Source organism: Drosophila eugracilis, unplaced genomic scaffold, assembly GCF_018153835.1.
Source record: "Drosophila eugracilis isolate 14026-0451.02 unplaced genomic scaffold, ASM1815383v1 contig_1765, whole genome shotgun sequence".
Classification (NCBI taxonomy): domain Eukaryota; kingdom Metazoa; phylum Arthropoda; class Insecta; order Diptera; family Drosophilidae; genus Drosophila; species Drosophila eugracilis.
Window position 1 is genome coordinate 3,969,416 of NW_024572605.1, and position 18,018 is coordinate 3,987,433.

Genomic DNA, 18,018 nt, shown 5'->3' on the forward strand with positions numbered 1-18,018 from the left:
GTTTTTTACCATTGAATATTGCTGGAAATCAAATGAAAAATCAAAGCATAGATAGCTTTTCAAATAGAGGTTCGGAATTGTTTTATTTCACAGCAAAACAAAAGGTTGTTTTGTTTATACTTCCCCGAAAAAACCAATCCATTCCGTAACGGGGAAAATCGAGCATTTATATTCCGCTCACGTTTTGTGTAAAAGTTTTCTTTACGATTTCATTAATACTTCATAACAAGGAACTTAAGCTAAGACCCTTAAGCATTTTTGTTTTTTAACTTTTATGATTTAATGTATCTTCTGGAAGTTCCTACTTAGCAAATCGAATGAGTTTTCCCTTTAAAATGCTATTAAATTTGCAAAATAAATATCTTTGCTTTGATTAACTTGAGTTAGTTGGAAAAAAAGAAATTATTTGATTTGTTGCGTAATTTTTATTTCTATTTTAAGGCCTTTAATTAGTATTATTACTGCGATATTGAAGAGTAAATGCATGTTTACAGCTGCATTAAAGTTTGCATTGCAATTAGCTTGCAGCTTTCTCTTGCCGCCGGCAACCATTGTAATTTTCCACAGCCCGAACTTGTGTTCTCACCCACGCCGCCTGCAGCATCAGCAACATCAATTGCAACGGCAGCAGCAACATCAACAGCAGCAGCAGCAGCAACATCAGCAGCAGCAACAGCAATTGTTGCTGCTCTTGTTGTGTTGCTTTTGGCGAGGGCTGGAAAAATCGATTTCGCCCAGTGGCAGTTGCTGTATGGGAAATTCTCGTTCGTCTGCTTCTGGTGGCGACTTGCCGGCGCTTATCTGCATTCGTTTTGATAAAAATGTTGATTCTCCATGCGAAAGGCAGCAGTCAATAAAGGCCCGGGAAACATGATAAACAGGCTGTGTTTTCGATGGTTTATTGATTCATTGGCCAGGCCTAGGCTGGGCTGGTAAGGCATTCTTAGCACAGATATATATTACTTAATTTCGGCGGAAAATTCTTCTTGTTGTGTTGCCGGCGGATAATGAGAAAATGCCAGAGAGTGTTGAGAGCGTAAAACCGAAGTTCCATGCTCTTCTTGCGGCCGCGCAAAGTATGCAAGAATTTTTCTCTTAGCCTGCGCTCAAACAACGCCTAATGGCCTGCTCATCGGGACATATATATGTATGAATTATATATATTTATTTATATATTTCTGTTTGTGGGTGGCCTTTGAGCTGTTGCTTCCGTCTGTTGATGTTGCTGTTGCTAGTCCTGATGTTGCTGCTGCTCGTCGCACACACTTGACTTGACAGCGCAATTAGCACATGAAGCAGCATCTTCTCGTCATTTGAAGAGTTGGCGCTCGTCGCCTGTCCTTTTCCGTAAAATCCGCCGGACTTGGATGGAGCCGTTTGTCGCTTGCCACTTGGCATCGTTTACGCTCTCGCTGTGAATACCTGTGGACTCAACCCCTCCATACCGCATACCCCAAGCCATACCATAAAACCGAAGCGTTTCTGTAACTTGGAGCTGCGTACGTGCCCAAAAGGCGGAGGAGCAGCAGGCCGCCAGTTGGTTGCTGCTCTTCCATGTGATTAAGTGCACTCGTAGGCGGATGCGCTAAATCCCATGAACGAAGCAAAGCCAAAGAACTTTGGCCCACTCGTCGTGTGGCAGGTTAAACGATTTAGTTCTTGCCCTTTCGCCAAAAGCAGGGTGAACTGAACTGTGAGTGGGAGATCAGGCAATGTGTCAGCCCTGGAGAGGGTGGCTGGCTTGGTGGGAGCTCTTGGCTCTTGCTGTTCTGACCCACTAATGACGGGGTAAGCCCCTAAGCAGCGAAAGGGAAATCTAATAGAATGTTAACAAGTATCTGTGTAGAATTTCAATACCTCTTCGGTTGTCAGAGCAAGCTTTAGATTCTCATTAAAATGAAGACCTGGAAAAATAAAAGAGTGCTTTAAAGACTTAATAAACCAGGCCAGGTTTATTATGAAAGGACTGGTTCGAATTCCATTTAAGTTGGACATTGTTTTTAAGATATTTACATATTTTCTAGAAGGTGTAGAAATGCAAATGATTTTGCCGTTTCAATCATTATGTAATGGCTTGTAAGGGCTTTTAGATTGTGAGCTTCCTAATATAACTTTGTAAAAGGAAAAGCTATTCGAAAAATAAGATTTCATACGATTTTAAAAACATTCTGAGTACTTACGGTTTACACTTCAACGTGAAAAATGATCCTACCCAACGAATTTTCAATTTTCTGATGAGTTGAGCTTTTGGTACTCCGTCTCCCGTCTGAAAATCCGATATGCAAGCCACCAAATTTCGTCTGGCATCTGATAAAATCATCAGCATCAGCATGCACGTCTGTCATTTGCACTTTCCCCCAGACGCACGTTGCCCAATCCTTTTTTTTTTCGTAGATCAGAAGGGTCAGCGGGCAATGCGTTTGGCTGTGCCATATCGTCACCAAAAACGCGACTTTCACAGCCGCCGATGCGTCTGGCAGCGTGACGCATGCTGCAGCATGCTACGAAAATCCACATCCACACGCTCTCCGACATGGTCATGGCAAATAAATTCTGCATCCAGACCCCGCCCAGCCAGACCGGCAACCTCCACATCCACATCCACATCGACATCCATCCCATCCTCCCAGCCATCCATCTATCCATCCAGACAGTTATAAATAGAGCAGGCAGGCAGGGAGGCAGACTGCAGACTGCAGTCTGACCAGCGGACGATGCATCCTTGGCAGCCACTCCACTCGACTTCACTCTACTCTCCACTCCAGTTGCCAATGATGTATTCAAAAAACAAACCAACAAAAAAAAAAAAAAATAGAAAATGAAAATCAGAAAGCATTTTTGGTGGTGCGTGTCTCGAGGCCAAAAACCCGCATGCAACCCCAAAAATGAAAACCCAAACCCTAGGCTAGATTTTGAACCTGCAAAAAACGGGTCCTGTCTAATGGAACGGATGCAACGGTCAAAGTGCATTTCCCTATACCCTTTCCCCACGTCAAATCAAGTTCTTAATTAAATGCAATGGCAATTCTCGGGGTTGGTATTCATCTTCAATTTTTGGTTTTTGGCTCGTATCAGTGTTACATTTTTGGCGATCGTTTTACCTTTCGCTGACCAGCTGCTGAGTTTCTGATGGGTCGCTGGCCTTTTATTAAAGATAATTGATTTTTATTGTCTTTCACGTTTCAAGTTTTAATTGCAAAAAGTTGCCATCGATGTACCGCAAGAGAGGCGGTGGTGGTGGTGGCAAAAAAGTAAAGGGTTGTTTGCCTTCGTTCACTGGGGTGTATTACACCCTCGACTTGGTTGGTCTCCTGTTGCAGTTGTGTAATTGAACTAATTGAAATTGCTGTTTGCCAGGGACTTTAAGGTGGAGTGTGGTGAGTGTCCTTGGCATCCTGCGCATCTTCTCTTTTTAACCTTTACGGACGAAAAATGCATAGCTCTAACTAACTAATTGGCTGACTGACAAAAGAGCGATGACTAACTAAGCTCTTTTGTCTCTGTAGAAAGACCAGATTTTGGATTTTTCTTAAAAAACTCTTGGTGAAAGCCTCCAAATTCTAGCAATTTATCTTTGATGGACACAAGAACAGACATTGCAGAAGCAGCATTCCGAGATTAATAGACCATCATCATCGTGTAGTGTGGACAAAACCCGAAGCTACTATTTTAGAAATGGCCAACTGGCCAACTACTTCAGAAGAGAGTTCTTGGGTATCGATGGTCAATTGATTTTCTCCCTTTTACCCAATTTTTGGTCATAGGAAATGAAATTCCTTCTCTGATTCGAATACCAAATTAGACGCACAGCTGTGTCCATTGTGAATAATAATTTTCGTTGTTCATATTTCGGTCAAAGTCATCAAAAATTCAAATCCGATTGGGAAAGTCTTGCCCGGTACTCGAAAATGAGTTTACTCGATATGAGTTTATGAATTCTTAAACTAGAAATTCTTGCGACTGAAAAGTTGAGATTTTCTTTCAGACAATGATATAAATTCTTAAAATATTTGTTCAATTCCTTGAGTGTTACACAAGTGGAATGTGTTTTTTTTTACAAATATTTACAGATAAAAATGTAAGCAATGTTAGATATCAATATTAATAATAAAAGTTGCTGAATATTATTTACTAATGAGACTAAATATGAGCCAATAAGTTTATGGAAATGACTTCTATTCCTACTGTTTTCACCTTTCAATATTTATTTTCCTATAAAAATATAAAATTACACAATTTCGAGGATAATTTTTTAACATTTTCCACTCCCTTTCGATGAGTTGGGCAATCAACAATCGCCCCCAGAAGAAGACATCAACCATGATGACACGATGATGATGATGACGATGCGGGCGAAGGCAATGATGGCCTGTTAGTAGCGTTTCAAATTAACACCTTGTCATTATATTTTTTCTGGATTTTCTTTCGAGCGTAATAAGGCGATTTCATGGCATTAAAAATACATAATCTAAGACAGCACAAAAGTGATTCTTAAAATAAAATGTCAAGTTTGTTTTCTCTCTATTTTTTTTTTGTTTTGCTCGATGAGAAGGTTGTCGACTTAAACTCCAATTACAACAAATTATGAATCGTGTAGAAACAGAAGAGAAGCAAGTATTTCTTTGCGACAAGTTCGAGCAAAAAGTTCAATTTCGAAGCGCTGTTACGTCTTTCCCCCCGCTTTTCGTGTCCAAAAGATACATTTGGTTCCCCTGCTGCTATTACCGCTGCTTTCTTTATGCTTCGTTCTTTTCTCTTTCCCTTTTTCTTTTTTGTATTTTTTGTCATTTACTTACATTGCCTGGCAGATGTTGGGAAAAGGGGGTGTCCGGGGGGCCAGTCGTGTATTTGCCGGATGTCATGCTGGGTCTCTCTCGAAGGTCGGAAGTGTAGTTTTTTAAGTACACGTTTATATATAATTTGATATATGGCGCATTGTCATTTGCCATCTTATGTGGACAACTATATATATATACGTATGTATTGTTTCTGGGGGAATCGGATTCTGCAACTGTATCTGGAAGATATGAAATTGGGCAGAAGTAGTAGATGCAGCAGAAGAGGTTCTTCTTTTTGTTGCTTTGAAAATGGAACACAGTTTAACGAGGTCATCTAGCTATGTTTCAATGTTTTAAGAGGAAAAGTCTAAAGAGCTTTAACAAGAAATTTAGAAATTAAGTGTTAGAAAAAAGGCCCGAAATGATGAATGAATAATAAAGTGCTAAAGAGGTGATAATTCTTTTATGAAAATCTATTTTAGAAGGCGCTAATTAGGGTTATTTAAGGTAGCTAATCTGTAGAATTGAAAAAGATTAAACTGTCAGAATTTTCGTGTTTAATTAAATATAATCAAGTGTTAAGCTCCCCATAAAATCTCTCAGAAAGGCAAAAACAAATATTACAAGTTCTTTACAATATGTAATAACGAAAATTCATAGAAAATCCTTATAATCTCTAGAATTTGCATACATTTCAATTTAATATATTTTTTTTCCAAAACTTTTGTGAATATTTAGCATAGGAAACAACCACCTCGTAAACTTTAACACCCACTCACCCTTTCTGAGACCCCTGTCAGCTGCATGCACTCACATTTATTTATTCAGAGTCACACTTGCGTATCTAGTTAGGGTTCTTTTTTCATTTTCAATTTAAATTTATTTTTTTGAGACCCTTTTTATTTACACTTTCCATCAGCCAAACAATCAATGGATCATCGACTGATTTTGTCGCTGACATGCGACATACTTTTAAATGCCAATTACCAGCGACTGCTAACGGTTCTCGAACTCAAGCCCACAGCTCGCTCGTCTTCTTTTTAGCTATTACCAACAGTGGGTATTGTTTTTTTATACGTCGCTGCTGCCTTTTTCAATATGCCACGCACACGCCGTCACTATCTATCTGAACCCATGAACACAGTCCCATGTAATGCAGCACTTTGGAAACTTGCGTTGGCTACACTTGAAATAATTTTGATAGTTTTTGGGTGATATGTTTCTAGTTTTCCAATTTCAAATTGGTTTTAAAATATGTTTGATTAGGTCTTTAAATTTTTAGAAATAACTAATATAATAACTTAATCCTTATCAGTAATCGTTTGTTCAGAGGTTAAGAAATCCAAGTCGGTTTTGCCGCTTTAACCAGTTGGGAATTACAAGCTCCTAGAGAAAAATGCCTTTAGAATTAGTTAACTTTTTTTAAACTTGACTTCATTTTCACTGTGTACTAATGTGTGCGTGTGTGGGAGGCGGAGGTGGTGTTAGGTTTGTTGGGGATGAGAAGGTAACGCCGTGACTTGCATAGAAATGTTATTTTTTTCGCTCTGTTCGTCGCCTTCGTCGCCGCTGTAGTTCTCCGAATTCCTTTCCTTCCCCAACTTTGGGTCTTGCCTAATTCGCTACGCTACAATTAGTTTTCATTTGCCCGTGCCGCCTTTGCTCATCGTACTGCCAGCCACGCCTCTAGCCTAGGGCCCTCTCTTCCCCGTTTTCCAGCCTCCTCCGTCCCCCCACCCCCTATCCGCTGGCGTTGAAGTTCTTTTTGCTTTTGCCATCTTTGGGCCAGTTTATTTTCACTTTGAGTCATTACAACATTTTGCCATGTTCTTTCTGCTGTATTATTGCCATTATGATTATTGCGTGCCACGTTCTCTCTGCTGTTGCTCCCTTTTTGTTTTGTTTTATTTTCCAGAAGAATTCTAATATCTTTTGGCCGTAATTTTTTCTGTTTTTCTTTTTGGTTTCTTGTTGTTGTTCGCCTATGTCGAAATGAAATTCGTGAGTGAAATACCGTGATGCAAGTAAACAAAAGGCGCCATAATCAACGACCAAAACTTTTCCCCTGGGCGCATTATGAGCTTTTGGTTGGTGGAGAGTTGCGTTAAAGTATCTTACAAGTAACCAAGAACCGTTAGCCATGCCGACTGTGTGTGTGTGTGTTGTTTGGCAATTTGATTTGCTGCTAAAAATTTTAATTATGATTTTTGCCGCTTCCTGAGGTTCTGAAGTTGTTTTTTTGGGTTCTTGCTTTTGACCATAAACGCTGACTAATGAAATTTCCAGCACATGCAGTCCAAGTGCAACTTGTGTGCTGGATAATTGCTTATGACAAGGCTTAACTTCAAGTTTTGGATACATTCTAATTTGTTGAAGCACCAAAGTTGGACTCAAAGGTAGTCAGTTTCAGATAAAGATAGTTTATATTAGTTGGTAGTCTTTATCTAAACTTTTTGGGTTACCAAGGGGATAAGTTAATCGTAAATTCAGTTCATAAAAGTTGCATATTTTAACGTTTTGCTAACCTTTGGGCCATAAAATAGGTCAGAAAGGAAAACTGGTTGGTTAACTTATTCAAAAAAATAGGATTAGGAACCTTAAATTAAGTATAAAAAGCTGTAAAAGTTAGGAATCTTAATTCCCAGTGCATGTAAGTTCCTCAGTGCGTTCTTCATGCACATGATCGGCTTGCGAATCTCGCAGATACTCTTTGCACTTGACTTGCATTTAACGACCTGACTAATTGATTCAAATATGTGCACGTCATACAGATTGTTATTAAGCCATTCGCTGGTGTTTAGCATCTATTTAACCCATTCCCTTTCATTCTCTGCCCCCTGCAATCACTTCGAAATCCATTTACACCCAAACATTTCACAACTTTTAAATGCAAACAAAAAGTACTGAAAAAAAAGGCTGATGGAGGAGGGAAAACAACAACAGCAACAACGAAGCTGTATCTTTATATGCAGCTGTGGCTGTATCTGTATCTGTATATGTATCTGTATCTTTGTATCTTTAAATGTAAAATGTATCTCTCTTGAATCGAAGTACATTTTTTGTTTTATTTTTTGTTCGGTTTTTGGGGCTTTGGGCTTTGCCCCTTTTTGAATGTAATTCGTTTTGCTCTTTTTTGGAAATGCTTATTGTTGTTCTTGTTATTGTTTGTCATTATTTGTGCTTACTTCTTCCCGGTTTTTTCGGCTTGCTTTGCTTTACTTTACTTTACCGCTGCTTAAACATTATTTGCTGTTATGTAAGCAGACGTCGACGCATATTTTGTTTCAATTTCGTTTTTTTTCCTCTCGTATTTTTTTTGGTATTTCTTTACTCAGTTTCAGTTTTTATTTCATTTTTTGTTAGCGGCTACTTACTGCCTTGTGCATGTATATGTGGCCACATTATTTGGTAATTGCTATGGTATGAGTGGGCATATAACTGTGTGTTGGCCAGGTTATTGAACTTGAACGTCAAGTGACGTGTGGCCTGCTCTCTGGCCCTCTGTCTCTTCTGGTTCACTTTTTATTTTGGTTCAGTTTGTATTGGGTTGGGTTTTGTTTTTCAGCCTTTTAATGCTCGCTTTGCTGCCGCCGTTAGTTGTTAGTAGAAAAAAAAAAAAAAAAATGAGGTAAAAAGAGAGAGAAGCGCTAATGATTGCAGCCCAAACAGCTGAAATTTCAACTGCAATTGGGCAGGAAATGAAGTTTTAGCCGCCGAGAATGTGTATCGACAACAGATACAGATAAAAAATGAAATCCAATAGATTTTTATTTGGCAGCCTAACTTTACCTTATAACTTATACTTTAGATAAAATTTTATGAAATTTAATTGAGTTTATCAAACAGAAAACTGCTGCTGGTTAATGTAATTAAGCAATATCATTTGAATCCCCTCTTTATCAATTTGCTTTGTAAATAACGTTTTGTGGTTTTATTTCACACAAAAAAAGGAAAACAGCAAACGTGAAATTAATTGAAACTTATTGATTATAATCAATCCTCAGTGGCGAGTAAATAACGTTAACGACTAAGCAGAAATATTATGGCTTTCAGTAGCATAAACACGAAAACGCCAATGTCAACAAATTATTGTGTTTAATAATTTACCACAACAACGATAACAATAACAAGCTGACAATTTGCTAAGGCTGGGAGGGGGAGAAAGAATATTTATGCACTTCGGGGGCCGCAGAACTTGTCTCATTTGAATTTATTTTATTGGCCAGCGGAAAAGTGAAAGACAAAACCCAAATAAATAATAGAGGCAAACGCTCGGGAGGCCGCCGTCAGAAAATGGGGGCGTCTCAATGGAGGCATTTTATATGGAATATATATATATAGGTGCTCGTGTTTAGGTACATATAGTGGGGGGGTTCTCAGCAGATCTCTTACGGCATTTGTCGCTGTGGACCGGTAGACTAATTAGATACAATTCCAGTTGGCCTGGCATGCCGTTCTCAAAGCACGTTTCAGTCAGATACATTGCGATAAATAGCAACGAACAACGGTTGCAGCTGAAAACACGTTTCCACTTTATCGTTTTCCCGCCCAAGTGACCCCCTTCCCTCTCTCTATATATACATACCTATATTTTCCCTCGATCTCCACAATGTGCCGCACTTTGTCACAAGTGAACGTGTTGTTCTAGTTGGCAATTGCACATGTTCGTCTGGGCAGCAGCTAACAGGTATCCCCTAGATACAGATACAGATACGATAGCCATTACTTTGGGGCAGTGCACCAAGAAAAAGATATCATAACCAGACGAATTCGAAGAAACATTACCTTGGGTAAATGGTTGGGTTCCAGTTATGGGGAAATTTGTTTGTTATTCTACATCGGAAACTATAAAAACATAAAGAAAAAGTTATCAGGAAGTAAAGTGATAGGTTGCATGAATGAAATGTATTAAAATTGGTTAGTTCATGATGTAATTCTATAATTTATATTTATTCAGTGCAAGATCCGCTTTTAAGATTATTATAATGCTTTTTGGCTATGATAAATCAAGATGGCCATTCTAAAATTAGGTATCTCAGAGATGTAATCCTCTAGTTTCCACTGAATCTGTGTTCCAATTACCAACCCAGCATGCTTGCCAAATTAATCACCAACCCATAGAAGATCGTCTTTGCAGAAAAAACCCTTTTTGTATTGTCATTCAGATCTTTTGGCTCTTTTGGCGCGCAATTTTATTTCGGTTGCTTTTGACTCATCGACTTGCCACCGCCAAGTCATGCATGCAAAATGAAAAAAAAAAGAAAGAAAATGAGAAAAAGAACTGTATTTGCCTTTCTTCTGGCTGTTGGCATTCTCCCGCTCTGCTGGCTTTCTTCGGAAGAAATGCCTCGCTCTCTTCTATCCAAAAACCAAAAAAGAACTAAAAACGAAATGTTTATGATAGCATTTAATTGCTCTCAAATCTCTTTGAAAGCTCTTGGTATTTGTTGATATTTCCATTTTAGTTTTGCTTCTTAGTTCTTTTTGTGGGCAGCCCTTTCAACGTGGCCCACTGTGTCGATTGTAATTACTCAATTGCTCATACGCCACCGGATTCTTCTTCTTCTTCTATCTATGTTTCAGTTAAGTACATAGATAAAAAAAATAAATGGAATTGTTATTGCTGTTGGCCTTTCTGTGTTAGCCGCCGTCTTTGAATTGTCGCTTTTTTTCGGCAGGTGCTTGAACTCTCTCCCCTTAAATTTTCTCTTTTCTTTCTCTTTTCTTACGGATCTCACGCTCTCTGCACAGATAAAACAATTAGAGCACCTTATGTTATGAGTTCAAAATACCAAAGGCAGGGTTTTTGGATATCTTAATGTTATGATGTCTGATATATACAGTTTTGTAATGAATTCCAAATTATAATTTAAGTTTAGCCAACCTTAAGATCGTTTGTTTTAGGTTAAGAACAGTTATTTTTGCATGTTATGTTTGTAAAATGTGGCCACATTAACATAAATCAACGATTAGTATTTCTAGTATTTATTTCACAATTTTCAATCTTTAAAATCTTATTTACCTTAAAAGGCCCTTAGTTTTTACAAACAGGGTAAATCGATCTTAACCAATATCGAAATTATTCTCTCTTTCGAAATGTTTCACCTTTTATGGAAATTTTTGCACTCCAGCGCTGATGTTTGTTTTTTCTCTTTTTGAAAACTTGTTTTGTGCAGCAGCAAATCCGAATCAATGCAGTTTTTAGACTCTGATTTTTGTATACGTTTTTTTGCTTTTCTTTATTTTTATGCGCCGGTTTACCTTCACTGCAAATGTTCTCCATGTTTTGCCGCCGCTGCTGCTGCTGCTGGTGCTGCTGTTGCTGCTTTTGAAATCCAGTTTTGCGCAGCTGCAGCGGATTCAGTCGCTGAGAAGCGAAAAGCGCAGCCGCTAAACAGTTACGAGGCAAACAACAATAACAATAACAATAACAAAAGCGCAGCCAACGACAATAACAACAGCAACATAATTTCGCTGACCCACTAAATTACCAACAACATAGCGCAAAATATAATTAAATGTGCGTGTCTGTCAATGTCTGTCTGTGTGAGTGACAATCGCGCGACGCTGAAGTACAGCTGAAATTCTATAACATGGATTTTTTTTTAAAAGGTTTTGTGTAAATTTGTTGGGTTTAACAAAAAGTTTTCTTAAATAAATGGGCCCAATATAAAAGCTGCAGGGAAGAACTATAAGGAAAGTATCGGATAAGCTAGTCAGCACCTTTTAACAAAATCAAATGGAAGTTGCAAAAGATACAATTTAAAAGATCGTTTTTTCTCGGATGAGCTAAATACATGTAATTTCAATATATACAAGCTTGACTGTACGAAACGGTTGCAATAGCGTTAGCCAATAAACCCGTGAGCTTCGTCAAGTGCAGCGTTGCAATTTCAAAGTTTGAAAAAAAACAGAAGCGCTTCGAGAACCCTCGAGCGTTAAAAATGAGCGTTAAGAAATGAAATGTTCATCGGCGGACGCGTGAGAGCGTATGAAAACGCGAGCGGGAATCGGGAATCGGGAATGGGAATTCGGAATCGGTCAGTCATGTGCACCGCTTTTCTGCATTGCAAAATTTGCCTCTTGCCATTTTCTTTTTTTTCGTATTTATTTATTTATTTTGTTTTTTTTTGGTCATGCCAACGTTTCTTTGTAGGCCTTTCTTTGCCTTGGTTCTTTTATACGCTGGCGTTTATTTTTATTTCTTTATGTGTTGCTAACGGTGCTTGGGCCTTATTTATATATAATTGTGTGTCTTTCTCTCTTCCCTCGATTCGTATTTGTGTGTAAACACGTTTTTTTTTTGGAGCTGCGCTTTGCGAAATCGAATGAGAAATGCAACGCAAACTGCGGCGGCAGTTAACCCATTGGTGCCCCCAGATTTGGCATTGAAAAATGAGACGTTTTAAGAATTATAAAAATATTTAAAAATACGTTTTAAGAGAGTTTTTTTATTGTATATTTTTACAATTAGAGTAGTCTCTTATTCCTTGTTAAAGTCAACCATTTCTTATTGGAAATGTATCTAAATAAACCTTCCTTTCTTTATCTTTGAGGTTAACCTCAAATCCTCAAAGACTCTATCGAGCTTGTGGCTTTCTTTTCATGCCTTTTCGTTTCGATTTGCGAGTTGTTTTTTTCAGCGACTTTTTTATGGTTCTCACTGTAAATGCTTTTATATACATTTGTATCTGCGTATCTGTGGGTACATATATGGATATATATGCCCAAACAATCCCGATCTTTTTGTCCGTTTGCATTTCCTTTTTCGTGCTTTAAATGTATTGACCCAATTCTCTGGCCTGAGCGTTGGAATTTCGTTTGCATTTCGTTGGTGCGATTTATATACAGAGACAGTGATTTTTATCACATTTTAAAGGCCGGGATTTCAATGAATTAAAATCCCATTGCATTTGCATAATTATGAGGCTACCAATTAGGAGTCTAAATAAAGTCTTTTAATATATTTGTATTTATTACACATTTTAATTGCCTTGCACATCTGCGGTTTGCCGCTCTGCCTCATAAATCTTTGATGTGTGACACTTAATTTTGAAGACGTTTTTAATTGTATCTGTGTAGCTGCTCCTTTTGAAAGCATTTCATTTAAATTGTTCTCACAATAAGTTTGCAACAAATCACAAACCTAATTGCTTTGCGATTGGATAATTTGATTTTCCCTTTGATGCGTTGTCAATCGACTAATGAAAAGTCAATAAACTATTTCCCACTCTACACTAAGAAAATAGTTACGAGCGCGTGTTAAATTTATACTTTCTGCTGGTTTATTACGGATTTGCAGGCATTTTTACATATCTATATGCGGTTTTTGTTTTTCTTGTGGTTTTTTGCTGCTACCTCAAATATATTATTATTGCTGCAAATGCAGAAAAACTTGGCAATTCGATGGCTATGAAAAAAATGTAATTTATGCGGAGGTTTTTCTGGCCATGCATTCCTGCGGGTAGCTTTTTTTTTTGGCATTTCCATCAGCTGCAATATATTATTGAAACGATTTCATTAAAAACTTAATAAAGTTATTAATGTCGCATCAAAATGAATGTAGGAATCAGAAGTATCGTTTGTCTGTTGTCCTATGTCATCAACATTAATAACGCGCGCTAAATGGTTTTAAATGAATTGTTAATCAAAATGTTTCAGTGATTAACTAGTGCACCGATTAGCAGGGGATTGGGAAACGCTCGGCTTTTTAATATTTAATTAATTTTCTTGATTTATATAAATAAATATGCCATATGGTTGTCAATGGCCAATGGCAACAGCTTAATAGCAATTAATAAAATGCATTTTCTCTTCTTATCTCTCTCGTTTCAGGTAAGTTAACACACTGATAATCTTCCACCATTCGATTCGAATTTAATTTATGGTATGTGGCTTTAAGACAAATTACTTTATTGCCTTGATCTGATTTAATGTGGGTTTCGATTGGAAAAGGCTCAATCAGTGGTAAACATAGATTAGAAAGTGCCAGCAATAATCTAATGACGAAAGTCTGTATCTCTTGCTTGTGGCCAATACAGCTATGAGAGATTTAATGGTTATAGCCGGAAACAATCGGATTTGCACGTTGCGCTCTCTGCCGTTGATAATCAAATAACAGTTGGCCAACTGGGCCAAAATGCGGCTGCAATCTTTAGCCCCGTTTTTATTGTGTTCGAATTTATAGTATATATAGGATGAAACATGCATATCGCGTTATTGATAGCACAGCTCAGCCAGGCATAACGAATGCGTCGAGTGCTCTCCTGCTTCATATAAATGAGATAAAAAGATACAATACTTCAATTTCATTTATTTATGTAGCGCACTTTGCATTGTTGGAATAACAGCGCATCAAAATGAGCGACAGTTCGTTCACACCAAACACGCAATGTGAGACAGCAACAGCACTTTCCTCGCTGCCTCGCGTTTTATCGTGAAATATTTAAATGGTTCCCTGGCACATTTCGCTACTGATAGCACATTTCAGCAACAGCCAACCGTCTAAAAAAAAAACACCCAGCAATGCAAACACCTAAGAAAACAATGGCAAGTGGCTATAGCAAACAGAGCAGATCACCTTCTTTCGCGCTACACAGGAAAAACATCTCAAAAAATAAACACTAACTGTGAGCGAGTGCAAGGTGACAAAGAAAGTCGATTAAATGCGTTTTTTATTTCACTGAGCATTTAAATAAATACAATTTATCGCAGAGATAAAAGGCTAGGCTAGAGCGTATTTGCACATCAAATATCTTTAAGTATTTTATGGCCATCGAAATGAATAAAATCCAAATGGCATTTTAGTTGCGGTCTAGAAAGCGTATTAAAGCAGAAAATATATTCAAGAAGATATTGGTGAGAATATTGAGAAATAAAAACAGTTTGGCCATTAAATCTGCCTTATCTTATGCGCCACAAAAAGAGGCAAACTATTGATCATTGTAGGTGGTTTAATGGCAAATCTGTAATGGCTTTCACAGAAAAGGTAGAGCAGAAAAACGAAACTGAAAACGCCAAAGAAAGCCAACAATAATAAAGTGAAATGTGTTTAAATATTGATAAAAACAATAAGAATAACAGCGACACAAGCTGGAAAAATGCTGTTGCCCGCAAAGAAAACAGAAAGAGAGAAAACAACAACTCGGCCGGCCACATGTGTTAATTTGCGCTCACAGGTGAAAAGTGCGGGGTGGTAGGAGAGAGTGAGAGGTGTGTTGTTTCGGTTTTCAGAGGGTGTTATTGTTGGCTGGAAGGGAAGCGGGCGGTGGCGATGGGTTTTGTCAGCAAAGGTAGACAGACCTGGGGGCAAACTTTTGCAAACTGCTGACAAATATTTAATGCCCGTCGAGTTAAGCACACGGTGTTCGGTTTGCTTAGATCCGCTCGATTCAGTTTCTACCAGCCAATGTATTGCAGTGGGTCAGGTGCAAAGTGGGTGGTGCAGTGGCGTTCTAGTGTGTGATTCAGCTTTGTGGGATATTGTGTGTTGTGTTTGCACAAACAGCTACCGTTTCGCTTTTATTTTCCTATTTGATGATTAACACATTTAAAGTCGTTGCCTTAGCCAAAGAGAGAGAAAGAAAACTACAATTTAATTTGTGTTTTAAGTAATATTTTGGATTAAACTTAAACCCAAAGTAATGTAAAATTTGACAAATAGTTTTCCCCTTAAACAATTTCATAGACATTGTTTTAGTTAAGGAAGTTGTTTTACCTAAAAAACGATCCCAATATTTCCCTTGTGCCAAATGGGATTGGCGGTCGAGGCTGGGGGAAATGGGTAATGATGTGGCTCCTTGGCCAAACGATGCGACTCGTTAATTTAGTGGCCGCCAACGACGATGAAGATTCCGCGGCCAACGTAAACATTTGTATAGAGCCAACGAATTGCTCCATCTCTCTTTTACCGCCGCCCCTGCACTCCCACTCCCACCCCGATATCCACTTCCCAAATTTGGATTAAGGGGCGTGGCGATGGGCCCTCCTGGCGAGCGGAGTTCACGCCGCTTTTGTTTGCCTAGTCGTCGTCGCAGGTGGTGTTGATGATGATTATGGCCATAGCTCCTCGGCTCCTTCTGTTTGCTCGGAAAAGTTGGTAAATGAAATTTTTATCGCACTGCAATTGCTTGAGCTCTTGTTGGCCATAAATTTGGCCGACAACTACATGAAGTTATTTTGGGGATTATTCTAGAAGTGTGCGTAAAGTGCTGGGTTTACCTAAGCTAAAGAAAATCTGTTTCAAGTGCAACAGATTAGATTGTTAGATACAGTTCAGTAGAGAAGTTGAGGTAAAAAAGTTAAATTAAATTAAGTTAAATAATCTGTAAAAACATTGCAGAAATTCTAAACATTTCTATAGATTTGGTTTTTCCATTTCTACTCAATTGCCCAGCGAATGCACATGATTGGGTTATTTTCAGTTTCCAATTAGATGCGGTCCATCTAATTGCGAATTTTCCGAAGAGCTTATTAACTGCTCATTAAGTAAATGATAAATGCTCGTGTTAAATCGGCCAGACACTTATTTCGCCAACGGCAGCAGAATATAGATTTTTGGCATTTGGCCTAGAACTAATATTATACGGCTCTTCGTCATGCACTTTGTAAAATAGATCAAAAGGCCAAAAACTTGCCAAATATGAATTTTAGCTGGAAGAATTATTAGTTTATAGATGCTCTTAAATCTAATTTAAAGTTCTATGTAGGTCGGCACGTGCCCGGCATTTATATAAGTTTCACTTTCTTTCTTAAAAAACAAAAAGATCTTAGATTACGCACCGCACTGATTAGTTTTGCTTTTGTCGGCGCTTCCCTGGCCTGCCAATTGTCAAGTAAGAAAAATAGCGCAAATATTTTAGTCATTGACGTAGCACGGGTCCAAACAGAAAAGAAAACTTAAAAAAAAAAAGAACAAAATAAACCAAAATCCCGTTGAAAACTGTCGCAGATGCCGCAGACTGTTGCAGGAATCGAAACACCTCGCCGCACAATGAGGAAAATTTCAATTGTGCACGCCCAGCGGAGGAATGTCTACCCAATTTCCCAGCACCAGCTACCATCCACCCGCACCGATGATGCTCTCTTGTCCATCTACATCATTCCACATGACAGTCGGAGATTGCGTGAAAATCTCTGAGATTTGTTGACATTTCTGCTTACATTTAATTCAATTGCTGTCGGTTGTGTGTTCTGTTGCCTGTTGGCTGGTTGGCTGCCGGCTGAGTAGATGGCCCCAAAATAAATATATAAATTAATCTTATTCTCATGCATGTACGATTTACTTTGTGTTTCTACGCAATTGAAATTAGTTTTACTAAATTAAATTTAATTAAACGAGGGTTGGCCGCATTCTCAGCTCATTTCCTGAATTGTACGAGTATCGTGTAGACCAACTCTTCGGCAATCAATTTCTGCCTGAAATACAAATTTATTTTCTTGCCGCACTTTTCTTCCCCCCACACAACACACAACCCGTTACCTTGCATGTATTTTTATGCGCATTTAAAAGCATTTTCCATAAATACAAAAAATTATGAAAAAAAAAAAAAATGAGCAAATGAAAACGAAACGAGAACCCCAAACAGACGAATTAGTGAAGATTTTCACATGAAAAGCGGCGCGTAAATTGCGCGCAGACCACAAGAAGCCAGTCGCCAGAATGGGGGAAATGAAAATGAAAATTGTTTTATGTTTGAAGCGCCCGAAAGATTTTTCCACATAAATTACATGCACACACGGCCCAAGAAGAGGCGGCAGCATCTTCTCAGCAGTAGCAGCAGCCTGTTGTCATAAGTGATCAACGCGGTCAGACCTCAGGCCCAAGTCAGTCAGCCCATCCATCCATCCATCTATCCCTCTATCCCTCCATTGGTCCATCTGTCCGTGTGAGTATCTGAGTATCTCTATAGTTTGTTGCTATATCCACTGGCACGTCAAGTGAACTGACATTAAAATGACGAAAACGCAAATCAACAGCAAACAACAAACAGCGGCAGCAAGAACTTTCCGCCTGCGGCAGAGTTTGTTGAAAAGATGGATGGATTTATGGCTCATTTTGTTGTATTTCCTTCTTACTTTTTTGTGGTTTTTGTTTTTGTTTTTGCTGGGTGGGTGTCTGGCCCGTCAATAGTTTGTCTTCGGGAAAATGGCCAAGATGTTTGCTGAAGTTGGGACATTGGCATGTTGTAATTAAGTCAATTTTCTTTTTGTTGGGCAAGTAATAAAAATATAACAGGAA

General features: G+C 38.4%; 1 protein-coding gene across 24 annotated transcripts in view; it reads left to right on the forward strand.

Annotated features, from left to right (window-relative positions):
* LOC108108904 (heterogeneous nuclear ribonucleoprotein L) overlaps positions 1–18,018 on the forward strand; it is a 105,425-nt gene that overhangs the window by 4,384 nt on the left and 83,023 nt on the right. The gene's annotated exons all lie outside the window — the stretch shown is intronic.